At 36.0% G+C, this 17,213-nt stretch overlaps 1 protein-coding gene across 7 annotated transcripts in view; it reads right to left on the minus strand.

The window, feature by feature from the left end:
- SOX6 (SRY-box 6) overlaps nucleotides 1-17,213 on the minus strand; it is a 322,621-nt gene that overhangs the window by 263,343 nt on the left and 42,065 nt on the right. For 2 of the 7 annotated variants that reach the window (XM_026850476.1, XM_026850471.1), the window contains exon 1: nucleotides 2,434-2,865. The exons of the other annotated variants lie outside the window; for them this stretch is intronic. The gene's annotated coding sequence lies outside the window, so the exon portion shown is untranslated. Of the gene's footprint in view, nucleotides 1-2,433; nucleotides 2,866-17,213 lie in introns of those variants that run through there. 7 annotated transcript variants of the gene reach the window in all.

Consider the following 17,213-nt stretch of genomic DNA (forward strand, 5'->3'; position numbering starts at 1 on the left):
TTTTTTTTTTTTCCCCCCCCCCCCTTTTTTTTTTTTTTTTATATACAACTGAAGCTACAACTGCCACAAAAGCAAGGATCATGTTGGCTGTAGAGCCATGCTGAATTGTAGGGGGACTTTTTTCACAGGCTACACTATGATATTATTGTATTTTAAATGAGTCACTTGAATAGGCACAAAAAGACAGTTTCTGCTTGATATCTTTTGTTTCCATTTCTTATTAAAGAGTATTACTTTTATCAGAAATAAATTATAATAATTAAATAACAGCTAATTTACACTGGTTTACAGTTGGGGGTTCAAGAATGTTTCTCTTCAGTTGCAGGTGGTATTTTGAAGATATAGGATTCTGCCAATAAGCTAATACTTACAATAAATTTTAAAGTGGTTATTAAAGTCTGTCAGTTGAACCAGTACAGTGCTAGAGCTCAGATGTCAACTACATAGACATAAAAAATACAATAAATCCTGAAATACTACTTCAAAATCCAACCAATTTGTCTAATTTGTGGGTTAGTACATACACAAGTAATACAATCACGTTAATGATTCCAAATAAGCATACACTGAGCTTCATTTGGGGTTTTTTTCCCCCTCAACAGCACTACACTAGTTGTTCCTGATGATGTTCCAAGCAGAGCATTCCAAAGAGTCACTCGTGCAGGAAAGCAGTTGAGCTAAACTCAAGTTGCCAGCTCTTTTCTAATTTTAAGTTTAGCTTTCCCATTCTGAAGCAAGCATTCTTCTCCAATACTAGTTAGAAGAGCATATCTAATTTAACTTTCATTTTTTCCTTAAACATCTGGATTTCTCTAATCAGTTTCTTACTTTCCTCCACTAATTACGATCTTGTTTTTTCTACATGTATCATTTTCTGTGTGATAATTTTTTCATCATTGGTTTTCTTGCTCTTTATAAATTTCCTAGATGCTGTTGTTCAAATTCAGGCAAAGCAGCTTATTTTTGTTGTCCCCTCCATTCTCCTTAAAATACTCAGATAAAATGTGCCACAAGAAGTTATTTGCCTCTCTGTATGTCTGAATATTTAGCATAGCTTCCAAAATGCCACCATTTGTTGCCCTGATAGCTCCATCATCAGCAAATTCTAGGACTTGAATTTACTCTAATGTGATGAGCCACCCTTCAGAAAAATTGGCCACCAGCTGTCTCTGCTCGAGTAGGCCAAAGTCACACACAAAACAATTAAACCTGTCAGACAAACGTCACTCTCTGTTTCACTTTTCTCACTGCCTCTTCTTCCTTTCTTTCTATTTCTCCTTTGCCATAGGCCATATCTTAATCCTACTCTCCAAATCAAAAGGTTTCTTCCTTTCTGTATGGCTCATGAAAGGTTACCACATAGAACTAAATTTCTGCAGGGGCTCAGCCTTCAAATTTGGGTTACTTTCATTCTTGTATCTCCACTGTCCCTTTCATGTAGCTTTCAGGCTATTTCATAGACACAGGTTAAAATCTGGAGACAGTAAATTTTCCACCAACAAAGATATTGTAGTAACATCATATGAATATTGAATTCCATTCAACAAGCAAATCAGGATTTTTTTTTAAATGCTATTAATTTAAGGAACAGCACACAATTTAGGAAAAGTCATTAAATACTGTATACAGACTTTCTAATTTCTACAGTATTAGACCATTATTTTAAAGATTTTACACGTCTCATAATAAACTAAAGTGAGTACACTGAAAAAAATAAATGTTTATCTTACCTATTGATTAGTATCAGCAGCACAAATAGACAAATTCAAAAGTTTTCCCAAGACAGAGCCTTGAGTCTTTAGAAAAGTACAAAAATTATAAGAAGATTATATTCAACTGATCTAATGGTTTGGTTTGCATTTCTCTGTATAAACACAGTGGTGTGTTTACCAAACATCCATTTCCTTCTAACCCCAGATCATAGATTTTTGAAACACCACAGAAAAAGTTTTTTAATGAACACAAATGCGTTCACAATATCAAAACAAACTTGAATAAATCATCCACACAGTGTGAAAACTGAAGGCTAATAACTCTGAATGAAAGAGCTCTGCGACATAAAAGTTTCTGTAAACCTCCACAATACGGTTAAGCACAACTAAAGACAGACTTACGTAATATATTAGCTAGCAATTACGAAGGACTCATCAGGTTTTGTAATCAGTTCTCACACTTAATCAGAAACCAGTAAAGAATTGTTACAATATTTCACAGTCACATACATTGTGTAGCTTAGAAACATATCTTCTTACCAAAGTTAAAGCACAACTTAAATTTCTTTCATTCATGTGAGGAAACTAAGGATCAACAGACATTGTTTCATATGCTGGTAGTTTAAGTAAACAAACAAAGATTCTTTTTAAAACTAAACCCTCCTTACAACGAAAAACAGAAAGAAAATACTTTGTTGCTGTGAGAAGATGTCTAGCTTACCTGGTTTTGCCATTCCACACCGACAGCCTGAACAATATTATCAGCTCTTCAGGTACTAATTCTTGCTAACTGGAAGGATATTTTCTCTCTTGCTGGATTAATAATCAACTTTCCTGATAGTTCATTTGTATTTCTCTGCTGGTTAACCCTTTGCAGGTCTCCCATTTTGAACTAAGCAGCCTGCAATGTTCAGTTCATTTTAATACAAAAATAACAAAACATATGACAGCACATACATGACAACTAAATAGCTAGCTAAAGAGAAAGTATAAGAATTAGTTATCTTAAAAAACCTAAAAGCTTATAAATACTTAAAAGAAGACTTTCTTCCTCTCACAGACTACTTACTAAACCTAAGAGCCAGTAAACCAATGCATCAACAAACTGAAAGCTGTAAAGTCCAGTGGCTCATAAGGCAGCTCACTCCCATGAAGCTACTGCTCGACCTCTCATCTTCGGCGTACATGTAAATATGACACATGCCCGCTGAATTCTGAAAATAACATCTTTTATTATTGAATAGTGTGCTGAGAAATTACCACAGTTATCAGTTAGCGCAAGGCCATCCATCTGTGTTGCCAGAAAGCAAGAGCAAGAGTGGCCAGGAGTAAAAATGAGATAAGAGGGGCCCAGAATAGCTAAAAAGGGGAGTTCAAATAAGGTCAGAACAGTTTAAGAGGGGATACATAACAACTAAATGTAATTTCATTTTTCAAAGGTAATTGTGGCTAATTACATACATTTTATCAGTTTCATAAGTATTCAATAAATTTTGGCAGTTCTATTGTGAAACAAGTAAAAAAATTTTAAACCCAGTAAAGGGGATTAGGGATCTAGTAGAGAAGGGTGAAGCATTCTGGAAATCCTGACCTAAAGAAACTAGTCTTTGTTTGGGGGATGTTAGATGTACCCTGGGATGTGCTTTGATTGTGGACAGAGGGAAGAGGAAGAAAAAAGTAAACTTGTTGCACAGATGACCAAGGCATAATGCTGCAGAAATGAAGAAATTGTAAGAAAGGCTTCTTTTTCTTTTTCTTTTTTTTTTTAACTAGGGGGTTTGGATGCTTTAGGAAAAATATAAGAGATGACAGTTCTATTCACTTTCCTGGTAAATTGTGCTATAGCTGTTTTATTAAATAATACTGCTGTACTTTTGTTTTATCCTTAGACAAAGGGACAGTCTCCAAAAGTTATTGCAGAGCACAGAAGAGACTTTCTCTGTTTCCCTTTGTGTAAGAGTAGTCCTATAGCAAATATGTTTTTACACAACTGTAGGTCTCTGCTCTCTGTCTACTGCTCTCTCTTCTGTAACACCTAATACAGCTTGCTGTAAACTTTCTATAATATGCGCTGTAGAATTTATGATAAAATGCTATAAAGTGTTGAAGCAAATTTATTTCATATTTATAGTTAATTTTATTCTGTGTGTGTTTGAAGGAAAACCTTTTAAGAACACCAATAACGTGAGAAAGCTACAACAACTGAATTTATTGTTAAGTATCACATCAGTGGTACTCCTGGGGGCTCCTCTTCATGGGAAGAAAGCTTAAACAACATTTTCTAACACATTGGATTGCTTCCCAGAGATGTGATGGCCTACAGAGGCAGTGCTGAACAAAGCAGGCTGGAATAGCAAGTCAGTAAACAACCTTTTTCAGAGGATGGTCACAAATAAGTGCAACTTTGTTTAATAAAGGCAAATTATAGTTATCTTTTGTTCTTTAGAAGGTGCATTATCTTTCCCTCCTGTTCCACCTGACTAAACTGGTGGTATCTCTTTTATCACCTGACTGAGTGGTTGGCTGGAAATAACGGGACAAAACAATCCACTATTGTTATAAGAGACAATGACCTTTCATGTCCTTGGAGCTCGCCATGACCTTTCATCTTTCCTATCCTCCAATGGTCTCTCCTAACAACTAAAACTACACCCTGTTAGGCTGAATTCCAGATTGTCATAAAAAGCCCCGTCCTTTCGAAACAAAACCAATTTTTACACCAAGGTGGAGGAGAAACACAGGTCCATTGTTCCCGCACAGATGGAAGTTAGAGTTACTAAGGCAACAGCTCTAATCCCCCTTTTTACCACCTTTTTCACATCATTGGCCTATCAAGTGTGCTACCTTTTAACTCATAAGCTCAAAAGCTGGTAGTCTAACTGACTGCCCTAATTAGCTACGATTTTCACAGTACAGACAACATGATGAGCTAATCGAAATTTGCAAAATAATGACGTACCTCCAGCAAATATTCCTCCTCCTGAGGCCCAGTCTTAGAATAACAATAATGAGACCATTATTAGAGGAGGGCATTAAAATGCTGCACTGCTGCTAAACAGAGAACTTAATTGTTCTGGTCTTGTCCATTGAATCAACAACCTATTGTTGTGGACTTGAAAAATAAAGGACTGGAGAATGGGTGCCATAATGATTGGTCTGTGCTGCCATACCAGCACTCTGTAGAATTGTTTTCCTTTTGAAACTCTTGATGGACTAGTAGTTTTGTTTAAAAGTAATATAAAAGGCAATTGTCTGAATAAAAAGTCCTATTTATTGAAATCTTTAGAAGCAGTTGCATGGATTTGTTCATGACCCCCAAGATAAAAACATAGGGGCCATAATAATGCTATTTGTAGAGACCACTGCTTGTAGTGACACTAGATAACACTGTCCTGTCTAGCTACTGCAAAAGGAAGGAAGGCATTTCCCTTTGCAGACAGAAATCATGACAGAAGGTCAAATAGTAGACAGACTCAATTCATCTGTAAAAAGGAAGATGTTTTATTAAAAAACAAAACAAAAACCTAATATATTTGGTCATCATTTAGAAATCTGGGTTTAAATCAAACTGATAAAGGTATGCCTAAGTCAGGCACAACACAGGACTTCTTTCTGGTTAGTTGATTAGATGTTAAAAATGACAGACCTTATTTTGTCTTCACCTCTTCTGTAGAATTATACCCTAAACTTTGTAGTTGAGAAACTGAAAAACATACCTTGAGAGGTAGTGACTCAACTGATGTAAATTGTAACTTATATTTGGATATTCTTTATTTAAAATTGGGACTGGGAGGAAGAGATATCTAAAATCTCTGGAATGTCTTTTAACTTTGGTGGTTTTTTAATTTATAAGAAATTAAAATCTACAGCTTTTCACAAAAGTTTAATATAAACATAACCTTGAGGGGAAACAAAACAAAACACAACATTCCCCCAAATCAAAAATCTTAGTTCTATTACATAAAATCATTTTTGAATAACATCATTCTGGATTCCTAGCCTAAATTTCACTGCAACAGAATAGTTGAAAACGTATAAGCAATAACAGATTTACACTTTGGAACAGAAATCAAAATCATGTCTTACTCTATTTTTTATATTTACCACTCTTAATGCACCTTTCTACATAGAAATTGCTCAAAAATAGGCTACGAGTCTAGGTGATTATAAACAATCAGAAACAACAGAATTTGGGCTTGCAGGAGTACCATTAGTACTCTGTTATTTATTTCAATGGGGAAAAGTTTAGATTTTAATTTTTTCTTATTCTTATCAACATATTGTAAATTGAAATGAGGAAAACAAATGTGAAAAGGAAAAAAAAAAAAAAAAAAAAAAGGGATGAAAACTTAAAGTTAAAGGTTAACCCAAAAGGTATTTTCAGCAGTCCTTAGAACTGCTCACATAATGTAAAATTGTCTCGCATGTACTCACAGAACACATTTTCTTTAAACTCAGGATCTTTTCTTTTGTAAATTGAAAAATGCCTAATATAAAGAAGTATTAAATTGTAAATAAGACCTCTTGCTTCATTCAATCCATGCTTTGCTTCATTTATCTTCATCTTGTTAGGCTAAATTAATTAACAATCTCTGTGTTACACACTTTCTCTTTTCATTACATCAAATAATGGCCTGGATATGGGAGAAAACCCTCACCACAGGGATCCTGAAACACTACCTTGAGGAAGAGTCTCTTACATATGTATTGCTTTAGCAATATTAACTAGCTAGATATTATAACATTCATTAAATGGATTCTTCATCGCTTTAAAATAATTATCCTGATTTTGTGAGAAATAAAAATATTTTTTTAAAAAATCAGAGGCTTGCAATAAATCATGTTTACAATTTGTGAGCCACAAGTACTAAGAGAAAGAAATTACCTAAATCAATCAATAATTTTACTCAATGCTTTATTAAATATAAAAAACTTGAATACAATTTCTGGCCAACTGCGTAAACAGTCACAAACACATTAATGTGTCAAAGTACTCAAACCAAGTTGCCATACCATTTGTCTGTGAATGTTCTGGATATAATTAATTGGATGTCTGGGACAGTTTCATTGGTAAATCTGGTTATTTTAATACTGTAATGGAGAGCAATGTGCTAAACTATTAGGCAAGTTTTCTTCCTTTAACCTACATTGTGGCATCTAGAGCAAAAGGACAAAACAGTAAAGCCTTTTTTAATCTCACCCTGATCAAACAACCCTCTTTCTCCAATCACAGCTTTGTGCGTGATATCTTTCTGCTAGTGTTTCTTATTTAATTAAAACAGACACTGACAGAAGGACATGGATTAGGACTGTAATGATGCATTTACTTAGATTAATCGGAGGCTCCTTTTGGAGTAATGGCTTAAACAAAGAACAAAAGGAAATTGTTATGAAACAGCCTTTTATCCCAGGCAAAGGTCACATTATAAGGTTTTTAATTTTGTCAGCCTCTGTTATATTGGGCCTTGCTACTGGAACATGAGAAGTGCTTCTCTCCCCCTCTCCCCCGAGCCAAGCCAGTTATTATAATACAGCCATTAAAGCTGCAAATTAAAATGTCTGATTTTAAAACAGGTTGCTTAGCTTTCAAAACCCTCTAATTAGCATGTTGTGCATTGTTGTGAAGGAAAGAAACCTAAAATGCTAATGACCTGCTGCCAGGTGACCACACTGCTGTGCAAAATAATACAGACCCTTTCAAGTAGTAGTAATAATAATAGTCAGCTCTTATGAATTACCCAACTCCAGGCCTACTCTGCACCACATGTGCTTAAAGAAACAAGCGTGCATCCAGCCAAAGATCAGAGTTCAGTAGTCAGCACAAGAGATTGTTGTATGTTAACTGGAAAGAAGTCTATGCCCATTCAGACACCATAAGGAAAGAGAAAAACTTCTGAAACCAACACGGGCCAGGTGATACTTGGACCAGGCACAGAGAAAAGCACGGAATGGAAAATTCTTACCCTCTCAGACAGACGCTACAGATACACTTCTGTAAATCTCAAAAGAGCCAGCCCCAGCTTGCTGTGAAAAATTCTGCTTCTGTGCTTTGTTCACAGAAAGGCAACAAAAGACTCCAGATAAAGGTATATATTTGTCCTTTCCCAGTTTACCATTCATTGCAACAAGTTCACTAAACACACAAAATTAAGCTAGATCTGCCAAATCTCAACATTTTTTGCACAAGTCTTGGGATATTTTCTTAAAATATGCTACAGGAGAAAGTCTAATAATGTGACTTCAAAGTCTCAAACCAAATAGAAAACATTTTCTTAAACCTCACGGTACTGAAAGCTCTGGTTTTTTGAATACTTGAGTGTTAGCACACTTACTCACTGCACACAAAATTTCAGAAGAAAAGAACTCTAATCTCCCAGTGACAAAATGTATCGTGACTTCCTTTTTTGAAACTGTAGCTGCCCAAATATTCTTTAAGTCTTCTGCACCACCTAAAGTGTACACAGGCCCAATCCTTTGCAGTCACAAATTCCACATCTCAGGCAAGATGAAACGGCACATGGTACCTAGAGAGACACAACAAGATACCAACAAAGAAGCAAAACCTTGCTGACAGTGCCAACGCTGGGTTCAAACAACAGCGGCAGAGACTGCTGTTCAGCACCGCAAAGAACACCTACCTGAGAAGTCCAGAATAATTAGCTGGGCAGTCAAGATTAACCTCACTTGACCTGTTTCTTACAAACAGTTAAGAAAAAAGGCTTCATCTGTAACCTGACATCTTTGCCATAAAGATCCCGAACCAGCCTCCTCCAAACATACCAGCAGAGCATGACAGAGTTCTTCCTAGGTCACAGTAGTAGGAAGTTGGACGAGACGTTGAGAAGCTTGTGCTGGCCTCGATGTCTGTTCATTTACAGAAGTCTCCCACCCTCCAAGTGATCCTTAATTCACCAGTACTTGACAAACACGACTGCAAAGGGGATTTTCAGTCATTTTTTAAATCCCTTATTGCATTATGTTTTACTTAAAAGTTCATTAGTCCGGAGATAAGGTACTGTGTGATTCCAAATCCCAATGCCCCCAAAACCACTAGTCAATGGAAAGAACAATTCAATTCCTCTCCAGGAATTCTCAGACCCACGTGTCAACGCTATGTATTGCTTGTCTCTATTTTACACATTACAGGCCAGATTCTGCCACACTGTTGTCACTACACTCCCTCACAATAGCCCAAATTCTAAAAAAAAAAAAAAAAAAATTGACCGCTTGCCCTTGAAAATATTAACACAAGTGCATGTAAGTCACTGAAATGATATAAAAAGGGAAAATAAACTTACTTGCGAAGATAGTAATTTCAATTTACTTAAACACCTGAGCTGCTTAAAAGGTGGTAAATAAATTCTGATAAACAAAATGTTAATAAAATTAACTATGTAGTAGTACTCTATCTAGTTAAAAATATGCTGAACTTCACAACAGTCTTCTACAACTTCAAGGTATTGCTGCCATCAGCCAGTACCACCATTTATTTATTTGTTTAAACCTAACTTCTGTTCTGCCAAAACAATCACATCTTAAGATATGAGAACCTGTTTTCACAGACACATGTATCATCCTCTAGTGTTCCTTGGCTGCCTCTCAGTTGTTATTTTTTCCTGAATAAAACCACCTCTGTGAGACAGAAAACACACTGCTAAATTTATTTATAAAAAAATACACTAACATCTAATAAAAAACAGACTTTGTGCAAAATGATAGGTGGCTCTATCCTTTAAAACTCAGTCAGAAAATTCCCATTATTTCCATTTGTGGCTGTGCACATCCTACGATTTGTAGAATTCATCCTAACAGTGTATTTTAAAAGTATTTTGCGATGGCTACTGCATTGATATGCACAATGCAAATAGACCCAAAAGTTCTATTTGTTTCCTAAAATATATTAAATATGCCCATGTTCTTTTAGTGAACAAGTAATAAAATCTGCATTAGTAGCCTACACAGAATGTGAATTCATGCTTTAAGATCAGAGCTGCTTAGATAGCAAATTATCTGCATCATTTCACATTTACCAGCTAGAGAGCTGTCCAGGTATAGTCTGTGTACAGCCAGCATTAGAACAATCAGTGCCTACATGAATACAGAACTTTCTGTCCTATGTTTTTTTCTGGATATCCATGTAGTACATAGAAATATATGTAAAAGAACAACAGTAATCCAGTAATCTAAGACTTCAATGTAGGAGGCTGACAAGAGTCAGGCTGGCACAGCAGCAGCTAGTGTCATGGCACGGCACAGTGGAAACACTCGTAAAGTAGTCAAACACTCAGTAATCATGCTGGCTTGGTGCAGAATAAGACGCTAGTTGGACTTTGATACGTTATGAGTTCAACTGGTCCCATTAAAGAACGTCGCTGAGTAACTATAGTGCTCTGTCACATTGATCCCGGAAACTCTGGTGGCCAGCACAGAGCAGAAAAGACAATCTACTGTCTCATTTCTTTGAACATCACTTTCACACACCCAAGCAAAAGTCTTAATCAGCTCTGCACTGATGCATAGAGGAATAAAATGTATTGCTGGGTTAAAAAGTCAACAAGCCATTAAGATTTCACGCATAATAGTATATCTCAGTTTTTTCCATGTATCCTTCTCTACAGGTTCTCCGCATCCTATTCCACCTGGTCAGTCCATACTGGTATCACTGTATGCACGTTTGTCAGATGAGAGAAAGCAGAGCTGTCTGCAATTTCGGTTTCCAAAAGACTGCATTTGGGCCATACAAAGCAGCTCTTTTTCAGCCCTAAGAACTACAGGACCAAGCAATTTACATATTTGAATTCAAGTCATTATCAGTTTACCACATACACCACTAGAAATTCTTACTACTATTTAACTCTTCTTGCAAACCTTGATATCCCATCTCATTCCCAAACTTCATTTCCATTTTGTCATATAATGTACAAAACAGTACGACAAAATCCCTCACAAATTTCTTATTTGATTTTGGAACTGTTGCCCCTGTGAACATACTATTGAACTTTTGACTTAACATCTTAAACTCTTTTCGCAATTGTAGTCTTCATATTTTCATAACTGCTAATTTTATTAGTCCTGAAGACAAACTAGATAAATGATGGAACAAAACCCACACAAGCAGTCAACTCCACTCTTCTGACTGTTATCACTTGATTTCAGTGAATGATAGGGCTATTATATTCCAAACGGTCTTCTGTAAGAGAATACTGATCTATGCAATTCATCACTGATTTTATAGTGAGTGTCAGAAATTAAGCTGATAAAATATTTCATATTATACGTAACAGAAAAACTACCTATATACTTTTAAGTGCAGATAATATACTCAATGAGCATTTAAAAAAAAATATTTTAGCATTCTGGCATGCAGAAGTAACCTGCACAAATTTTGTGAAAACTTCACCACAATTAAGTGAAAAGAAAATTATCCACATGTAAATTTGGCTTGCATCTCACTTCAGAAACAGAGACTGGGTTTTAAGAGAAACCGGGCCAAACATAACTGTTAAGGGATTTCAGTTTGCTGTTGAACCCAACATGAAATAGCTCATACACAGAAATGTATCATGCGTATATAATTACATGATGTGTGATAAAAGATAGCCGTGTGGTGAACTTCAGTACCTCCTCAAAAAATAATTCACTAGGCATCATTCAGCATTTAACTTACCATTTTTCCACTAGTCAAAATTTCCCAATCAGTATTGCCTAACGAAGGGGGCACACAGAAGAGTACGGCATTTTTTTGACTCAGTACCTGGCATGCTAATTGCCTTTTTATGCCTTGGTTTACCCAAGTGTAAAACAGGAGAAACAAAAGCTTCATAAATCACCTTTCTAAACTGCTTTGAGATCTGCTGATAAAAGGAGGGAAACTGAATGTCTAAGCAGTCTGAAACAGGTATCACTTAAAAACAAAACAAACTAGAACAAATTAACATAGAGGTTGGGGGGGGGGGGGGGGGGGATTTCCTCAACATTTGTGAAAAATATGATTATCACAAATGGGTTTGAAAACAGTTTTTCTGACTTTTCATATTTATATAATCTTTTATATATTTATGGACATATACAAACACATGTATGCATACATATACCTACATGTACAGTTACGTTTAAGCAAAATCATTAGGTCGTGTTCACAACCTTTTCTTCAAAGCCCACCAGTTAGAGCAGAGGAAAATATTTAGCCATTTCTCTGCTCTGGTACCTGAAAGAGGACACCACAGGGTGCAGGACGGAGCCAGTGCTGCAGGTGAGCGACCGCAGGGAACAGATGCCCCAGCAAGAGAGATGGTAGCAGAACTAATAGGGAGGAGAATCAGAACAGCAACAGCTTGGGAGATCTTAGGGACTCCCTACAAAACCCTGGGAACTTCTGCCTGGCATCTGCCTTTGATAGGAAACATTGGCAAGCACTTCCTTCCAACAGACTACTTCAGATTAGAAAAGGGATGTGAGAAATGAAGGACTTAAATACATAAATTTATAGAGAGGTTTAAGATAATCACATATAGAGTGATTATCTTAAATCCTAGAGAGTGTTTTGCTTTCTTTTTTTCCCCCTCAAGCCCGCACCTTTTGTCATAATGAAATGCACAGTCAGCCCTCACTTGGTAAAATATTTGTGTTGCCATGCAGTTAAACAAATGGTTTTTTCATTTTCTTTTAAAATAGCCTCCCACCCATGTTTCTCTAAACAGTGGCCTATCAGTCCAGCTGGATAACATGTACAAGCTGAGCAGTAAAGTCTCCTCTTGCCCCCATTAAAAGGGTCCTCTTCTTATTTCATCAGCCAGAACACGTGGTGGAATAATAGGACTTCAAAAATAATGGAATACATATGAAAGGAATTCTGATTCCATAATATTCCCACATTCCACTATAACCCACAGCATCCAATCGGCCTTCAGCATAACGGCTTTAGCATAGGCAAGTGCAGAAGATGAAGGTAATATTTTCTTATTTCTTTTACACACTGATATTCATAATTCTATTGTGTGCTCTTTTCCCTCTATTTTTATTCTCCCCTATTCTTTGTATGAAATATGAAGAACTCACAAGTATGATTATCAAATTTATGGTGCATCCTTGCTACACTGCACATTATAGTCTCACAGTTGTTTGCCCTGGAGTATGAAAGATTTGCATGGCGTTTAAATGGGAGAGATCTATACAAACTATAGTTAAAATATTATTACATTTATATGTTTTTCTATATGAACTAGTAAAAAAAATAATTTTTTTATTCCACTTTAGGGCAACATTTTACTACAATTAAATGAAAAGGCTTAGCTCTGCTACTTTGAAAAGAAGTTTGCTACTTCTTTGAAAAGAAACACGACCAAAAAGACACAATTTTAGGAAACGTAACCGGAAGATGATAAAGAAAATCTCACTACTTCCATATGAAGCAATATCACAACCAAATGTATCTTGTTGATATTTAAAACCTGAACAAATTCCCTTCTGTAATTCTTTCATCTGTGTGCACAATTTATACAGGAGCTTTAAGAGAGAAAAGAATGAAGCGCTTGTCTTTAATCTCGAAGGTTTTTTATGTGGCTGTGTTGTTGTTGGGTTTTTTTAATTCATTAAATTCTCCCTTCCCATCACTGGTGACCATCACTGCAGCACCATACCTCCAGCTGTGAGTTTGAACATACAGCTCCCTGAAGCCAAAACAAGTGCTGCTTTGCTCATTTAGAACAAGGGACATTAGAAGAGGGGGGGAAAAAGCTTGAGCTTCCATTTCTTTTAAATTTCAGTGTCACCTCTGTAATGGAGTATATGACACAGCAACCTAGACAATATGACAAATTACAGGAAAAGCTGCAGCAATTAAGATTACAGAAAATTATCAGATCTTTTAGCAGCAATTTAATAGTGTCACTTGCAGAGGGAAAAACTCTTTAAACCATGTTTTACATGAAATAGTTGATAAACTCTACACCCAATTTGTAAGGTTTTTCTATTACAGAGCACAAGATGAAATCTCATGTACCTGTCATTACTCCGCTCAGGGAGGACTCTTGCCTAAGAGGAGAGGAATTCTCTCTTGCAGGAAATCCAGAGTATGTTAGACACAGACAGACAGGAGGACAGATGGAAAGAAGGAAGGAAGGAAGGAGGGTAAATACCAACAAGTAAAAGGACAGAAGATTACTTTGGCAATTGTGCAACAGTTACAGAAGAAGAATTTAAAAGGAAACTATTTTTTTTCTCCACATGAAGTCCAGAGTACACATTTTATTATAGTGAGTACTGACTTAATTTTCCAAGACTCAGCCTGAGACAACAGCAGCTGCCTACAAGCTCAGCAGAGTCTAAAATTAGTATTTTAAAAGTCTTTTTATTCTCATAAAATTTGTACATTAAAACTGACATTTTAAAAGGTTACTTCTGTAGAGAGGAACTAGCAGCTATCAAAATCTAAAAACACCAATCAAATGGAAACGTGTTTCAAACCAAACTTCAGCTAGCGCAGACAAATGGCCATGCCAAACAGTGGTTCAGAGCAGGGGACAGATTTGGAAAAAATTATAAATTTGGTAAATCTTCAAGTTATAGTATTATTGCATCAAAGCTGTAGTTTAGACATCTTAGTGCTAACTGCCAAATGGTCTGCGTTATTCTGTGTTGTTAGCCATAGTAAGTGGATTTCCTACCACTTCAAACAAATTATCAATTTCAGTTGAGCAGGTTTGTGATAGAGCCAGAAAAAAAAGGCTTTCTTTTCAAGTTGGCCTGGTTTATTTTTCTGCCCTACTATAGAATACACCTTATTCCATACGGATTTTAATATGCTTTAGGGTAAGAAAAATGCAGCTACTCATTAACATGTCCACAAGTGTATTAAAATTACATTTACCCCAGTCTTTTATATGTAAGTTTGGTTTATCTATCACATACAGCTGTAAGTAGAAGAGACAAGTTAGTCCAAGGACATAATGTCTTTCAGGCTCTATAGCACTTAGCAGGTTACTGGGCCTCCAAGGCCTAACAGATTTAACCAAGACTTTTCACACAATCAGGTAAAGAGAGCTAGGCCAGTCAGCAGATGTCCCATTCAGATAACAAAGAGAATATTTTAGTGACAATGTGAGAAAACAACAGTAAAAATGGCAGAGAAACCCACTGAACCGTAGCGCTCTTTTTTTCTTTACTAAGAACGATCAACTGGACTATGACATTCACTGCAGTCCTCAGCAAAGGAAAGTCAGTCGTACAAGATTTGTCACAAGAAACCCAAATAAACTGTTATAAGAATCAACTACATCTGTGCTGGACAATCTTCTATATTTTAATTTCCTCTATGGATTTAGGATGAATTCATAGATGATCTGTTAAAACATCAGGCTAATAGATGAAAGATTCTTGTCATGCGTGACATCACTAAATTGATCTACAACATGTTGCTGCAATTGTATCTTCAGTTTCACCTCAACATAATGCAAGTATTTAGTGTCCTCAAGTCAAAGCTAGCAATATTAAAACTTGCAAACAAGAAACAGCTATAGTCGGTTACCAACCAACGAAGAGGTGAAAGCATTGTGGTGTGAAGAAAGCCAGTTCTGGCATTTGGTAAGGTCACTTCAGTTCTTCAAGTGGCTCTTCTTAGAGTCCGTTACCTCAACTAAATATGCTCAGCTAACCATAATAATGATGGAGATAACCCATTTGAAGAAAACAATTTGGGTGTGGTTTTGAGTTTGAATCAGGGAAAAGATGACACACACCCCATGCTCTTTCTCTTCTCTAAGGCCAAGTTTAAATAAAGAAGAATACTTTTCAGTTATCTTGGACCACATTTCAATTGCAAGGGAACTGTGAATGAAAGAAGTTTACAAAGATGACTGTTAAACATTAAAGTCTAGTATAATCACTGTATGAATTAGTCATAGCCAGTTTAGACACTGTCCAACCCACTTTCCAACCATCTGCAACAAATGTGCTCCATTAAAACAGAACCATATGGAAAACAAGCTAGCAATTAACACAGCTTCTATGCATACCTCTAATACAGCACAGATTTCAAACTTTGAGTGAAACTGACTGCTGAATTACTTCCATATTGCTGCTGTTTAGACCTTGGCAACACATATTTATCCTCACTCACTACAGTATGTCATCCCAAGATAATGCTATATCATCAAAATAAGCATGAAGAAACCACCCACAACTGAGCCACTCATTGTGGTTTATAGCCTCTGTTAATAAAATATTTGCAGATCAAAGTACAACAGACTTTTTCAAAGATTCATAATACATTACTTACCAGTCAATATCAAAACTAATAACTAATGCAGGAAGAATCAATTAATTTAACTGTTAATGGTAATATCTCATACTATTAAACAAAACTGCTTCAGGTTTGAGCAACTTTCTGCTCTCCCAGATTATCTGAAGTGCTAGAGATGCTGCACTTAACACTGTTATCATTTCCCAATCCAAAGGGAACATGCAAAAATCCTAGTTCCAAAATTCAGAGCCCTTAAAAATGTTCACGGATAGTAATATTTTGGGGTTTTTTTTCTTTAATAAGGAAACTAGAATATATATACTTCATAATTGTATCTGAGTGGACAAGATCCAGAAAGTAAAGTTCACTATAAATAAAAAGCTGATTATAACCAAAATGTTTTATTTCCTCATTCAAAGTAAAATGTAAGTGCTCAGTATATACTATGTGTCCTTTTCTACTCAGTCCATCAGAGCTCTTCACTTTAAAAGTGTGGTCCTATAATTCAACCTACAGACATTTGTTCTTTTATGCTCAACAGTCCAGTCCATGAGGTTTGGTCAAGGTTGTGAAGCCCTACAGAATCATGTAGGTTGGCAAGGACCCCTCCTGCCTCCAGCTTACAGCAGCTCAGGCTTCTCAGGTACTTGTTCAGTCAAGTTTTTAATATCTTCAAGGAAGGAGAAATTGTAAAAGAAAACCTAAATACTATACTAAAAAAAAAAAAAAAAAAAAAAAAACCAAACCCAAAAAACCCCCACCCAAAACTGAATGATAAAAAACATATTGGGTATATAAAACATGACTTTTCCAATGCAAATTAAGCTGCTTTAAATCATGTGGTATTAAAATGGGGGGAATTTATATTTGGGGGGGGGTTAAATAACTGGTATTTAATTAAACAAAGAGCATCATAAACCAAAAACATTCTACTTCATCAAAGCTCCTGTATTTCCTCAGTTATTTAGGATGAGGTGAAAAAACTAAGTACAGACATCATTTTACTACAGACTTCTGAATTTTCCAAAGTGAAGTTACAGAAGAGATCCATTCCATGAAAACTTACCACAGTACCTACATGATTTCAAGAGCACTGAAACTTTTCAAGCAGCCTCTCGTGACTCTAGGTCATTGTTGGCCATGCTGTTTCCAAAGACCCACAATAAAACATGAAGAGCCTGGAAACGGAAGATTTAGAAGCAGAATTCCCCACATGAATTTAATTCTGTTCACACAGAAGTTTCTTCCCCATTAAGCAGAAA

This window comes from Athene cunicularia (genome assembly GCF_003259725.1).
Source record: "Athene cunicularia isolate RWA chromosome 5 unlocalized genomic scaffold, athCun1 chr5_part2, whole genome shotgun sequence".
NCBI classification, from domain to species: domain Eukaryota; kingdom Metazoa; phylum Chordata; class Aves; order Strigiformes; family Strigidae; genus Athene; species Athene cunicularia.